A 14,921-nucleotide genomic window follows, 5' to 3' on the forward strand; every position below is an offset into this window, starting at 1 on the left:
TTCAGAACCATGCAAGCAGATAAAAAGAAAAACTCCTCAGTTGACCTATGAGGAATTTCCTGGAAGCCATTGATGGTTGTCTCCATTGATGCCCCCGCAGAAAACTAAACAATGAGGCCTGACTTTTGGAGGTATAGACGTGACCCAGACGGACTCCTCAGTCGTAACAGGAGGTACCTGGTGTCCCCCTCCTGTTGTGGGGAGGGGGCAGGCCTGCTCAGTTTGAAGTTGCTCACTTCTTGTAAGAATCTGTGGCTTGGAACTCCCTGCGGTGACCATCAATGCCTGGAAATGCATAGCATCCTCTCATTGTGTGTGCCTAAGAGACCCAACCTGGCCAAGGGACAGGACTCAGCTGAATTCTGAGAAAAGATGGGCACTCACTCAGACCTAGAATGGCTCAGTCTCGAATGACAGGAATTCTCCAAGGATTGGTGGGCCGGGAATACTGGATAAGTGTGTAGTTCCATGTTCCACTGTATCAGGACCCTCAGTGTGAGGAGTTGGGCACATGCCAGCTGGCCAGGCCAGCACTTGTAGAAATACTACAGGCTTCCAATTACTGGGCTGGATTCGCTTGGCTACTGCCTATGCTCTGGGAAGACTGCAGGTGTGTCCTCTCCTCGACTTGGAGGAACATTTGTCTATATTAAATGTGTAGAGGAATGGCCTCCTACCTGGGGCTCAGCTCCTGAAAGATGAATTTGTGACCATCCACAGCAGCCAGGAGATTTGTGGGCACCTGCTCCAAAGCCTTTACTTGTCTTTGTTTAATACTTGTCTTTTGATACTCTCAGGAAAGGATTTAATGTCAGTCATTTGAACTTATGGGAGCTGACATCCACATACCTCTGAGGAATCATCAAATCTTGGGACCTGACATGCTGGCTTGCTGGCCGGGATGGCCAGTGCCCCACAGCTGGTTTGAGACCTTACCCCAGGGATGCACTTAGATGCTTTCCCATTCATACTGATCCAAGTATGTTGGCCAGCAGAGACCCCAGGTCCACTGGTTAAGAGTTGTGTGGTGACAGCTCCCCATTGGCTGTTTCTAGGCTTGTGCCATGGTTCCTCATCCTGATTTGCTGTGCTGTTGATGTTGTTGACTGTCTGTGGAGAATAGTCTCTGATGTGACAGTTCTGCCTTCTGAGCCTGTGAACTCTCTTGTGACCCAGGGAAGTAGCAGACATTTTCAGCTTAGTTGTCTACAATACTACCTGCTTAGGAAGTTGGATACACAAAGGCAGTCTCACTTCTCAATCCCATTCTTTCTCTCCTTTCATTCCTCACTTCTTTCCTCTCTTTCCTTCAAAAATGCTAGTGCATAAACATGCCCACTCTCACCCCTACCACAAAAGCTTCTCCATGGAAGATTATACATCTTTCTCAAAACCACATGCCCCAGCCTCGTCTGTCTGTCTGTCTATCTTCTCTACGTCCATTATCTATCTCTATTATCTCTTTTTATATATACATGTACACCAGCTTTCAACTGCCTATGTTTATCTGTTAGCTATCTAAAAAATAGCTGTATTTTTTCCTTCCCCTATCAGTTTCATCTACCTATATCTATTACTTATCAATCTATTAAATATCTACTTATGTATCTAACCTATCAGCTATGTTCTATTAATGTATCTCAGTCAGCTAGCATTAACTCTGGCAGTTTTTGAATTAGTGTGTGATAATGAAAAATTACCTGTTGCTCTTATGATTCTTCTGAATCTATGCAGAGCAATAATACTTGAATGACCCCATGACTAAACATCATTTGCTAAGTGTTGTGGGAGTGCTAAGAGTGCCTGAGAGGCCTGCCTGAAGACTTGAAACTGGATTGTGGCAGCCTTCTGGACACCCCTTCCCATGGGCTATCTCCCCAAGTGGTGAGAAATGGGGCCAGTACCATGTACCTGCATATTCTCCAGGTTACTGTGTGGGGCCTCTGCACTTACAGGATGTTTTACTGGGAACCAGACACACTGACACCTGTGGAAGTGCCACTTGTAGTGACCAAGGGCTTAGCAGGGCAATTTTCCAGCTCCCCAGCATGAATGTGCCCCAGGTGCTGAATCACAGACTGGGGGGATGGGTGTCCTTTCTAGGCTGCTGTCTCACTCTTGTCCATTGTTAACAGCTGACGGTTGAACAATGCTTGGGAGTTGACAATGTGCATCTGATGACAGCTACACATTAAGGGAATAAAGTCTGCACAGAGCATCTGTATTAGTGAAGGAGAAGGGGATTAAGATAAAATACAACATCACATTTTGTGATTTATACATTAATAGTTGCAATGGAGAGAATGAAAAGGATGTGGTAATAATACAGAATGTCTATCCCGCAATAATCAAAGAAAATATTTGAATGAGTTGTCAGAAGATAGAGAGTTTTAAATTACTTAAGAGAATGGTTTCTCTGGGAAGGAAATACAGAGACAGTTAAGTTTCCAGAATGGAGCTCTGCATGTGTGTGCAAAGAAACTTATTGGGATCATGATGATGAAGTCCCGGCATCGAGTGGGGTCTTTTGAACACTGAAACTCATCAATGCTGCTGTGGGGTCTTTTGAACACTGAACCTCATCAATGTGCTCCCAGCCTTCTAAAACATTGAATGTGGGATGGCTTTGGATGTGTTCTTAACAGAAATGACTTCAGTAGAGGGAATGAAACACAAACAGTACCACAGCTGTTGCCTGACTAGTCTAACATTGAGACTAGCCTCCTGGCATGTACTAGAATCATGGTTCAGGCTGGGACTTATACCATTGGTGTGTTTGTCTAGGTGTGGGCTGACAGTTCCTATGCCCAGATTCTCTCCAAGCTTGAACTGAGGCTAATGAAGAGAAATTACATACAAAAGCCCTACATACTTCTAGAAAGAGAAACAAAAGGGAGTACCTAGCTAAACTGCAAATCATTTCATAGGAGATCAACCCCAAACCATGCAGCAATGTATGGTATGCATCACATTTAAGAGAAGATAGTACCAGAAACTTTGCTGACATTTTAAGCTGTGTCTCAGTCTGTTTTGCATTACTGAATTTTTTTCAAAAAGAAAGAAAATAGTTGATACCATATCCACATAATCTTAGTACTTGGGAGGCTGAGGCAGGAGGATGGCAAGTTGGAGATCAGTCTATATTACATAGCCTGGGCTACAATAGCAAGATTCTGCCTCAAAAAACAAGGCAAGAAAGGTAAAAACAAAAACAAAAGCAAAAACAAACAAACCCCCCCCAAAAAAGTTGCATTTCTTGTAAACACTTATAATTCAGGTTTTTATTAAATTAAATGGGTATTACTACTGTTACTCTAAATTAGTGGTTTATGATTCCCTTTAATTGCATACAAAATCAGATGACTGAAAGAAGTGGGTATCTTGAAACATTCTTACCATCACCACAATTGTTTGATTGAATCCTCTTATTTGTAAGTGTGGAGATTGAGTGTGCAAAAGTCTAATGTGCTCCAAATCTGTTCACTCGAGCCTAAATATCTCATAAGGATCCCCTCTGAACCAGGCACTGTGCTACACATTTTGAGCCCGGCCCAAAACCAGGTTCTAAAGTAATGCCCTTCTCCTATTTTTTCCCAGCTTTCTTATACATTAGGCTAACCTCTCCTGCAGTTGCCACTGAATTTTGGCAGAGTAATAAATGCTATACCTACATCAGCCTGAGAGTACACTGAAGGGGTCCCTCTGTGGAAACATGCAGAGTAATGAGCCCTGCTTCTGCGGGAACAGCTCAGCACACGGGTCCACAAGGTCAGTCTGGGGAACCCAGCGGGGTGCGATTCTTGTCTGTGGGTCTGCTTCTCTGTGGCTGGGCCCTGCGACCCTGTGTAGATTTTTGCAGGAGAGTAAAATAACCTCCAGCCACTAATCACACATGGGCTGCACACTCCACCAGTACAAAACATTATCTTCAAATGTATAAATTAATCAAAAAGGAAAGATAAAAAGATAAAGATAAAAGGAAGCATATTGGAAGACTCTGCCTTTGATGCCGCTTGTGGCTCCCTGCTTTCTGAGCCTCAGTCTCGTGACTGAGCAGCCAGAGCCACTCAGGGCAAGTTGGCCAAGACCTTCCGGGCCTGCGTCCTCCACAGGGGACCTAGGGGGCTCATTAGCAGAACAGATTCATTGGAAGAATGGGAAGAAATTGGAGATTGCTGTAACTTTTGAGGATTATATTAAAAATAACATAATTATTTCAAAGAGTATTTCAGCTATTGACCAAAACTAAGAAATAATTGTAACAGCTGTCTGTGTTATGGATTGGCCCTGGATTAGGGACCACACTTGTTTGGATACCTGTGAGACTGACAGTCTTCCCCTTTCACTATTTCAAGATGGCTCTGATTTATCCTTGAAGGTGACATTGAGCACAGCAAAGGAGGCTTTGGAGGTCAGGGACTATCTGAGAAGTTCAGACGAAATTATCCTTTGTTAAGGAAGAGAGGACTCATGCCGGCCCACCTCCCCTTCTCTCTCCCTCTTTCCTAGTTTCTTTTAATCATTTGTTCTTTAGTTTCCAGATGAGCTTTGCTGGGCACCCTTGGTGACATCTCTACCAGACTGGAAACTACTAATTAATGTCACCTGCTGGGGAGTTGGACAGACATTAGCTAGTAGTGACTTTATCACCTGTGCAAAAATTCAATCGTGGTTTAAAAAGAAATGTGTGGTTCTGGGGGTTCAGACCAAGAGTGCTCTGCAACAGAGCTGTACCCCCAGTCCTTTTTATTTCCACAATGGTTTCACTAAGTCACCTGGGCTGGCCTTGAAATTGTGATCTTCTTGCCTTGCCTCTGGAGTAACTTGATTTTAGGCACACATTACCATATTCAGTGATAATGTCTTTAGGCATAAAAAGTAAGACATTAGCAATGAAATATTAGAACTAAACCAAAGTTTTGAACAAATGAACTTAGTAGATGTTTAGAGTGTTCCACTCCACAATATCAGAATACACATTCTTCTCAGGCGTATGTGGGATGTTCTCCAAAATAGACCACATGCTACCTCATAAAACATGATTAAATAAATGTAAAGGAATTGAAATTATCCCCTGTATGTTATGAGACCATAGTGCAATGAAATTGGTGATCAATGGCAAAAGAAACCACAAGAACTTTATAAACGTATAGAAATTAAATAATACCCTTCTGAACAACCAATAGGTCACAGATGAAATTAAAGAAGAAATTAAACAGTTTATACAATTTAAAAATGAAACATTAAAAATGCTGATTAGAATAACTTCAAAAGCTCTGGGGAGAGTGGCTGGTGCCAGGCACAGCTTTAGAGATCAAAGTCCAGGCTGACGTGCTGGGCCACAGACTGGATGCTGGCAGGGAATGAGCCCAGTGTGACTGCACAAAGCACTCTGATGTCACAAAGCCCTGCTGTGGGGTGGAAGAAAGAAATGAGGATGCAGAGAGAAGATCCCTTTCATGTCTACACAGTCATGATGTAGTGCACAAATACTACCAAGAGAGTCATGTGGTAGCAGCCCAGCTCAGGATGGATTTGGACATGGCTGGTGATTTAAAGAAGCTGCTATGTAAACCCTCAGACTTCTCATTGAGTTCAACTCTCATGCCCCACCAGCTATTTTTTAAAGGTAAGTTTAAAATTTTCACATACCAGGAAGTTCTTTCTGACTCAGCATTAACATTAAAAAAGATATTAATATGTGAACTGTTCTTTTCATTATACTTTCATAGGAAATGTAGAGTTTTAAAAGAATCATTTCTTTTAAAAGGGCAAAAAAAATCATCTGGTACGTAAAGAGAATAAATAGGTGAACTTGTCATTCAATATCCTGGCTATTTTTAAATTTGATTTGAAACAGGATATTCTGACATATCCTTTTTGGTTTTACACAAAATGTGCAAAAATGAGCCTTTCAAAAGACTGGCTTTCTTTTTCCTTCAGAAAAAAGGCAGGAAGTTCAAAAGTGATTTGGGCATGCTAGGAATGTCCTCAGAGGGATGACAAAACTGTGTGATAGAGCAGTAGAGCATCATAGTGTTCCTTTGACCCAGAATTGGGACAAATGAAAGGAACAAATTTATGTACACTTAGATATTTAATTTTCACAACTATGTGTTAAGTATTCTTGCCCTCATTTTGCTGTGAAAAAAAAAAAAAACCCCGAGGTTGGTAAAGGTTGGCTACCCCAGATTACACCGCCAGGAGCATAGTGTTATGCTAGAGGTCTGACTGACCTCAAAGTCCTGATTTATTATTTTTTAATGCGATGTGATAAACAGAATGTTAGGTATAGTGAGAGCTAAGCCAGAAACAGACAGAGAAGGTAAATGGTGAGGGGTGTGGGAAGTTCCACTAAGAAGTGGCAGGAAATCCTGCAGCCCATTTGTTCTCAAAGTATGGTCCGTGCTTCCTTAGGGATCTCTAGGGTCCTTTTCAAGCTCTGCAAAGTAAAAGTGATTTTTGCAGTAATATTACTTGTAAATGCAAAGCTGAATGTACAACTACATTCTTAACATGGCTATGATAACAAATGGCACAACATATTTGCTTTTTCTGCCTGTTGACATTTGCTGTGATGTGCAAAGCAGTAGTAGTAGCCTGCCACATCTCATGAGATGCTCACTGCTTAGCAGGTACAATGGAAAGATGGCCAGTTCCACTTAAGAATGAGAAGCAATGGAAATCAGCTCCATCCCACTTCTACTGTGGAGTCTTCCCATGATAACATGGGAAGTGTAGAGCAAGCCCTTCTGCACAGTGCTGAAGCACGGAGGACTGTCCACTTGCAAGAGGAGCTGGACACTTTGTCCACAGACCAACGATCTTACTGGGAAGAGCAAATGATTGGCAAACTATGTTATCAAGGCTTGAGTGCTTGATTGGCATTTTCCAGAAAATAAGTGAAATGAACTTAACTCTTCAAGGAAGGCAAATTTCTGGGCAAGGACAACCTTTGCGGTTTTGTGTGCAAATTAGAATTTTAGAAAATGAATATTTATCACTATGAGTTTCATAGTTTCTCAATACTTAAAAGACTTTTGATGAGATCTATGATAATATTAACCATTGATCATATGGTAATATGCCTTTTGAATATTGTATGAAATATGTGGAATATTTTTAATACAGTAGGAAATACATCAGCATTTGGGAATCGGCTTAACTCAGTGGATGAAACTTTCTAAATGACTCCTGCAATGTGCAAGTCAGGCCTGTGAATTTTATTGTGAATGTGAAAAACTCATGGATGTAATTTTAGATTCTGAGTTGCAATTAGCCTTTAAGAAATTATCACTTGTCTAGTTTGAGTGTTTTAAGAAAAATATCTGCAATTACCAGAAAAAGGTATTGAAATATTTTCCTCTTCTGGGATCATTTGAAGCAAGATATGACAATGAATTAACATGGAAGTTCATCTGAACAGATCTTTTCTCCAAGCCAAGCCATGATGGGCTTTAACTCAGTGATCTAAGCACCTGCCTGGCAAGTGTAAGGTCATGAGTTCCAAATCCCTGGTACCCGAAAAAAAAAAAAAAGAGAGAGAGAGAGAGAGTATGGTCCACACAGTTACCTATAAGCCAAGCATAAAAGATACTTGCAAAAGTGTCTTTTAAAAAATGCTCATATTTTTCCCTTTGGAAAATTTAGTTTTCATAAAGGCATGTTACTTATCATTATGTTATAGATTCATTATTGTTACTTTTGAGCAAATTTTGGAAAATTCTCAGTTGTGTGTGTGTGTTTAGTTTATTTTTTCAAGTCAGAGTCTCACTTTGTGGGGCAAGCTGACCTTGAGCCCAGTTTGGCCTTGAACTCCTGCTTCAGCCTTCTGAGTACTGGTATTACATTTGTGCACCACCAAGCCTCTGTAAAATTCTCAGTTTTAACTTGGAATGAAATAGATACTGATAGAAATGACCTTTTTGAACAAAAATTTCTGAGCTTATTGATAACTTAGACTATAAAAAAAAAAAAAACTTGAAAAGTGCTGCTCTGTGTGACAAGGGGACTTCATGCATCCTGAAGGACAAAATATACATTTCTTGCCTCAGGAGTTCACCGCCCCAGGGGAAGAGAGTCAGGTTGGGATTGGCTGCAATGGAAATGCGTAAGAAAACCCCCATCAGTCCTCAGAGCATGAGATGTACAGTGTTATAAGCCAAGATGTGGAACACAAAGGTGGGCAGTAGAGACGAGAAGCTGGGGGTAACGGGGTCCTTAGAAGCAGAACCAGGGGGTCAGAAGTACATGGTGGATGTGGAGTTTACCCCAGGACATCAGTGAGAACGAGTGGAGTCAGCAGAAGCAGAGGACAATGTGTGTTGGTGGGGGAGCGTCTGGGGTCTGGGAAGCCACGTGGCTGAGAGCGGAGGTCCATACAGGCAGGCTGATCTTTTGTGACTGTAATGAGCTTTACATTTTGAATTATCCTTTGAATTGCATCTGCAGTCTGAATGTGTCCCCCAAAATTCATGTCAAAACTTGGTCACCAATGTGGGTAACGTCAGGGAGGCGGATGTAGGAGGGGACTCAGTGAGGAAGGCCGAAGACTAGAGCCCCATCTGTTTCTTCCGTCTCCAATCCCACGTGAGGGCACAGCACTGATCCTTTCTGGAGACACCTCAATACAGTGTCATCTCAGACGTGGAGAGCAGGCCTCACCAGACCCCAGTGCTGGTATCTTGCTGTTGACTTCCAGTCTCTAGAAATGTGAAAAATACATTTCCATTCTGTCAGTCACTCGGTCTCAGGCATTTGTTCTAGTGTCACACGGGGACTCAGGCAGCCAGTTATATCATGTATGCTGTCAGACATTTATTTCGATAACTTGTCCAGAGCTTGGAAGGAGGCCTGAGTTGAGCTACAGGTCTTTATGAAATGTTCCCAGGCCCCTGTGCTGTTCTGAGTTCCACAGGGATGTGAGTACCTTGCTGCCTCCCACATCAGCCTTCATGGTTATTTGTAAAACAATGCCTTAAATTGTGTTGAGGAGACAAGACTAAATTTTAGGCAGCAAATAGGTAACTGCTAATGAAACCCAGAGAGAAAGTGGATCCTCATAGACAGGAGTGGTGAGGACAATGCACTCCCTCAGAGGCAGCCTTTCCTCCTCTTTCCACCATCCCTAAGAGCCACAGGCATCCCCGGCCTACTTCCCCTACTGCCTTCTCTGCAGACTACCTGTGTGTCACTTGAGCCCAACATTTTCTTTCTTAGCAACTGTCCTTGCCTTCATTTGTTACTTTATGCTAATAATTACTTTTTAATTCTTGGAAGATTTTCTGCCTATTGGCTTTGTTGCAAGGTCTTCTCCAAACCTTGCCTCATTATCTCTCAAACTCCTGGAAGAAAGGGGAGGTGAACATGTCTTTGAATGAGGTCGTACAGTTGTGGATTTCTAAGCGGAGATGTGGACCTTGTATGTTTGTGGGATCCTGAGCCACCTAACTGCCTGTTGTGAGGTCATTTTTTAATCTATATAGTGGAACAAAAGCATGGTGAAGATGGGTGACGTGAGAGCATGGCTGAGCTCATTGTCAGGGAGAGCCCCAGCTCAGGACGAAAGGTAGTACCTTGGGGCTGAGAGGGAGGTTGGAGCCCAGGCTGAGAAATGGACTGGGAACAGTGGGAAAGCTTGGACAGGAATCTAAGCAATCAGGAGAGACTGATGAGGTGGACAAGGGTGCCAGACAGAGAGCCAGCAGCCAGTGTGGTCAGTAATTACTGGCTTGCATACATACCTGAGCAGAGAAGGAGCTGGCCAAGCCTGTCTGAGACAAAACCCAGCTCTGGCTCTGGGAGAGGACCCTAGGGCAGATGGGGCGGGAGGGTGGGTGTGAGACTGCAGAGAGGGAGTTGGAGGTGGCACCTACAGGACAGCGAGCAGAGCATCAGACCAGGATCTCAGAGCAAGGGGAGGCCCTGGGGCATTAGGTTCATTGCAGATCATGGTGGTGGAGGGGACAGAGACTGGTGTGGGGATTTTCCAAAGGAGAAAGCTTAAGAATTCCAAGCAGATGACTCCAGCTAAGGAGGCTAGGTGCAGCTTTGGGGGCAAAAGGAAATCAGTCTCACCCTAGTTGGTGTTGATGTTTTAAGAGACTTATCTGTCTCATCATCAAAGGATAATGACGTTGCATGACAGTGTGAGAACCATTAATTAATGTTTGTACAGCGCTCCAAGGGACAGGGAAGACAGAGCATTTGGCAAAGGCTGAAGTCCCAAGCATGTGATAAGCACTGCCTCTCTGCAGTAGCAGCTGGCTTCAAGGCCAGGGAATTAATGTGATAATGTTTTTAGTAGAACAGGGACAGTCACATTAGTCCTGCATGGCCAAACTGATGCGAGCATCAATCCACACCAGTTGAAAAAGGTCACCCTTCACATGGTCCTCTATTTGCTTGTGCCCTGTCCTTACCATACAAGCTCATTGTGACAAGCTCCCTGTGTTGTTCGGCTTGTAAATCCCTGTTTGTTGACCAGCATGTGAGGCAAAATGACAGGGAAAGAGTTCGCTGGGGATAAAGGATTTAGGTTGGTATAAATGGAGTGGGACAGCAGCCACAGATAAAGCTGGGCTGGGGACTGTCTCTCACATTTAAGTGACTAAGGCAGATATTTATCTTTCTGGGATTATTCTGCTAACATTTCTGTTGGAAGGCAGATTTCTATGACACTAAAACAAGGAAGGGAATGGGGATGCAAGAGAAAGCTAATTTTGTAGCTGGTGGATTAGTTAACTTTCTCTTATTTTAGGGGAGAAACTTGTAAATTCTTAACTCTAAGGCAAATTCTGCCTAAGTTCTTTCCCTCAGCATCATTTCCTTGTCCCTGGGCTGCCCTTATACTGTGTCTACACTGGCCCCTTCATCTTTTACCTGTCTGTCCCCCAGCCTCTGGGCCTGGGTGGCCCAGGGCTTATGCTTAATGCTTGGAGTGGAGCCTAAAGTCTGCCCTGGTACAGCAGTTCAGCTGCTGGTGAGGGGATGGGGCAGTGTTACTCTGGATGATAGCAGCTCTCCCAGTTGCAAAAGGGGATTGCTCCTAGTGCACAAATCCTACTCTCTTAAAGAGCCAGCCTTTCCTCTGCTGATGAACAGAACTCATCACCCTCTTCTGTGGATCATGCTGGGAAGTCAGTAATCAAAACAGAAATATTTGTGGTTTGGATCCCATACGCCTGGATTCTTAGTTGAGAGTGCTGGAGAGAAACTCCAGCTCTGTAATAACTACCATGTCCTACCTGAGGTGAATAAACAGAGGGTAAAATGGACTTGGAACAGTGCTACCTTTTATTCCCCTATGAGCTGCTTGCTGTTTGGGAACTGGGAAATTCCCCACATGGGAACAGCAGGAGAAAGAAGAGAAATGGAGCATATATTTGAAAAAAGAAACTAATACTATTATAACAGACCCCTAGTTAGAGAAAGGACTAAATTCTGGGCTTTAAGGAACAAATCAAAGAAGTGAAACAGCCGAATTTCCAACTGGCCCCTAAGCAGATGTGTAGGAGCTCTAAGGTGGATGATGTAGGAGCAAAACACTCTGGCTAGACAGGGGACTAGAGGATGCCCATGTGATCCAAGGGACCTGGTTCCTGGCGAGGAACCCATGCAGAACTAGCATACTGGTTTGCACTTGAAGCATGTACCACAACTGACATCCTCAGTGCCACAGGACAAGTGGGCCCTAAAGGCATATTCTCATTCATTCCTCATTGCCTTTCAAAGTTAATAACTTAGGCAGAAGTACTTGAGAGTTCCATTCCCTAAAAATGTTCATCTAACATGCTATGGGGACGAGAATTATTCAGCCCACAAAGTTATGGCATAGCTTTGTGTAGAATAATGCATGGATTGGTTCTTGGACCAGAGACCACACGTTTGAGATGGTGCACCACAGCAGAGTGATCACACTCCAGTGGCAAGGACATCCACGTGGGCAAGGCTCCAGACTGACATCTGGTAGTGATGATTATGTGATAAAGAATGACAGCCAGCTCCTTGCTCTTCTCTGGGGACAAAGTCATTTGTAGTAGGCAGGCCCTGAGGGCTTCTGGGGCAGTGACACTGCTCTGTGATCCTAGAGTGGTAGATATCTGACATCATTTATTCTTTCTAATCCACAGGGCCTCAACAGCAAGCACAAACCCTTATAGATGCTGGACTCTAGGTTATGGTGCCATGGTAGTGTGGATTCATCAGCTAACACAAAAACGCTGTTCTAGTGGATGGTATGTATAATAGGGAGCTACATATGGGGGCAGAGAGTTTGTGGAAAATCACTGAACCTTCTGCTCAGTTTTACAGGAAACCTAAAACTGCTCTTAAAAAGACTGGGATGCAGAATGAAGTGCAAGCACATGCTACAGCTGGAGTGAAGATTGGAAACACGCTTAGTAAAAGAAACTATACGCAAAAGTCATGTATTATACAATTCCACTTGCATGAAGGTCGAGAACAGGCAATGCTATGAAGGCAGAAAGTGGATGAGTGGCTGACTGGGGCTGGAGGATGAGAATGACTGCAGATGAGCGTGAGGTTTGGTTTCTTTTGGAATACTGAACATGAAGTGGTGGTGACAGGTGAATAGGCTAAATACCATTGACTTTAAAAGGATAAGTTTATGGCCATTAATGATATCACAATAAAAATGCTCAAAAATTATCTGCACATAAAAGAGGAGATCCTTGGATGAAAATTTAACTCCAATTTAATCCAGCATTCATGAGTGAGCCCACACATCCTTTTTCCTTAGTGACTGCTAAGTAGTATAGTAACTGCTGTGATAATGGAAAATATTCTTGTAATCATGTAGATTCTGAAGTAAACTCACAAAGTCATGCTAATTGTTATAGACCACTGCAGCTGCTGTAGATAACAGGGTATCATCTATTTTTCTGCTTTTAGAGAACCTTCCAGTTTCATTGCTATAGTGCTTGTATATCTTGGGTAAACAATAGCTACAGAATTTAAAATAGACTATTATAAACAAGCACCACTCTGGATAAATGTCTTAGTGCTCCTTTTATATTTCATAAACATGCATCTTCTGAATCTTCAGAAGAGCAGAGAGAAAATAAGGTAAGAAAGATCTACAGCCAGAACTTCTCCTGGCACTGTGCAAAAGGCCAGACCAGCCAGGAACAGAGTTGGTATTGTGAGTAAAAAAGAGATTGTGTGGCTGAAAGTAAACCAATTTGAACATTTCAACAAGGAATGAGCAACTTATTAATATTGCCATAAATGTTAGATGTAAGAGTGCTAAATTTAATAAATTTAAATGTTAAAAATATACAGTTTAGTACAAAAAATCATGTTCTGCTAAATACTCATAGTTTTATATTAAGAAAATTTGTAATTATTGAGGAAGAAGTATCACAATTCAATATCATAACCATTTAAAACAAAAAATTATGAAAAATGTTTTAGGCATTGGGAAAGCGATGAAAGATATTTAGAGATTATCATATTCTTTAACACCACCTACTCCATGGTTGAAAGTAATTGGACATTTTACAAAGAAATATTTATTCACCAGACTTCAAAGGCCACCTCAGAGGGACATAGGTGCACCATTGTGTCTCAGATGTTGTTAAACCCTACTTGTTGAAGACAGGCACTGCTGAAGTATGAATACAATTTTTGAAAAACTACAAACCAAAGTAGTTAAGTTCAACCATTATTATTAAGCTTTATCTCTGTCACATAAGACTACTGGAATAACAGAAGTGCAAAACTCAAGACTTTGTTGATTTTGGATATAACTTCATATCAATCATTACTTTTTGTGCTTGAGAAAATGACTTTAATGAGAACTCTTTCTGCACGAAACACATTAGGTACATGGTAAACAGTATCAGTATAGGTCTAAGGAGAGAGCATGTCATTTATAAAAAACTTCCAGATGGTTTAACTTAGATGGTCAAAAATGACACATTGAGTTCTATTTGGATGCTGCAAAAATGTTTGTAAATCAATGAACCTTGTTTCTTTCCCCAGTAAGCCTTATGTTTAAATTACACAACAAGTAATCAGTGGAGAGAATTAACTACTATGTTTGAAGAGCTAGAATGAAAATAAATAAAACTGAAGAATGTTTGGATCCTGTTATGGTTGACACATTATGTCAACTTGAGAAGTGTAGAGGTTTAACTAATACATTCAGCAGGAAGTCAAGATCCTTATTTTGTAAATATCCTTATCCTGTGCAAGAGGAGAGCACAGAGATTTTGTGAATGCTACAGCTTCTCTGGGTTGGGGGGCTGTGTTTAATATAAAAAGGAAAAGAGACTTATACTCCTCCCCCTATTGCTCTGGATGCTTTTGCTGGCTGCTGTTTTGAAATGTTCCTTGGCTATGCCAACCTGCCTTGGAGCCTTTGGTTATGGACTGAAACCTCCACAAATTGTAAGCTAAATAAACCTTTCCTACCTTCATTTGGAGTGCTGGGTATTTAGTCTCAGCAATGAGAGAAAAGTAACAAACACAGATCCTAATAACACCATGTTCAATCAGAGCTGTAGTAACATTTTATCAAGTATATGGAGAATTGTATATTCCTAACAAAATGGGCAAAATGACAGTGCTGAATCATGGAGGACTGGGTTCAATAAACACTGCCCTCTAACAGTGATGGGGACTTTCCTGAGTCTGAGAAGAAACATGCTTTCATTGTTAAAAAGAGAAGGCAAAGACCATTTTAAACGTGTGCTCATTCTTGTAAGACCTTCCCTGGCTACTCTACCCCATTCCCTAGTGTAGTTCTTTTTCAGTAGATCTTGTCACCTTTAAATCATATATGCTTTCCTTTTGTGTTTTTATTATTTATTTTTTCCCTCTATATTCCAAACCTATAGAAAGCAGAAATTTTTATTGTCTTGGAGTCTAATGAATGATGTAAGTAGAAAGGCACCTTA

General features: G+C 42.0%; 1 long non-coding RNA gene across 4 annotated transcripts; it reads left to right on the plus strand.

Annotated features, from left to right (window-relative positions):
• The first annotated feature begins 179 nt into the window (after positions 1-179).
• On the plus strand, positions 180-14,441 carry LOC101788722 (uncharacterized). Of its 4 annotated transcripts, none has more exons than XR_010041958.1 (3): positions 180-610; positions 3,598-5,629; positions 12,132-14,441. It is a non-coding gene; the product is annotated as an uncharacterized LOC101788722 (long non-coding RNA). The 4 variants fall into 4 exon arrangements; XR_010041959.1 differs by lacking the exon at positions 180-610 and having other exon boundaries at positions 617-3,768; positions 5,187-5,629; XR_002790333.2 differs by lacking the exon at positions 180-610 and having other exon boundaries at positions 626-5,629; positions 12,132-12,236; positions 12,305-14,441.
• The last annotated feature ends 480 nt before the right edge of the window (positions 14,442-14,921 follow it).

This window comes from Cavia porcellus, unplaced genomic scaffold (assembly GCF_034190915.1).
Source record: "Cavia porcellus strain 051 isolate PalLab524CR breed Dunkin Hartley unplaced genomic scaffold, mCavPor4.1 scaffold_22, whole genome shotgun sequence".
Lineage (NCBI taxonomy): Eukaryota > Metazoa > Chordata > Mammalia > Rodentia > Caviidae > Cavia > Cavia porcellus.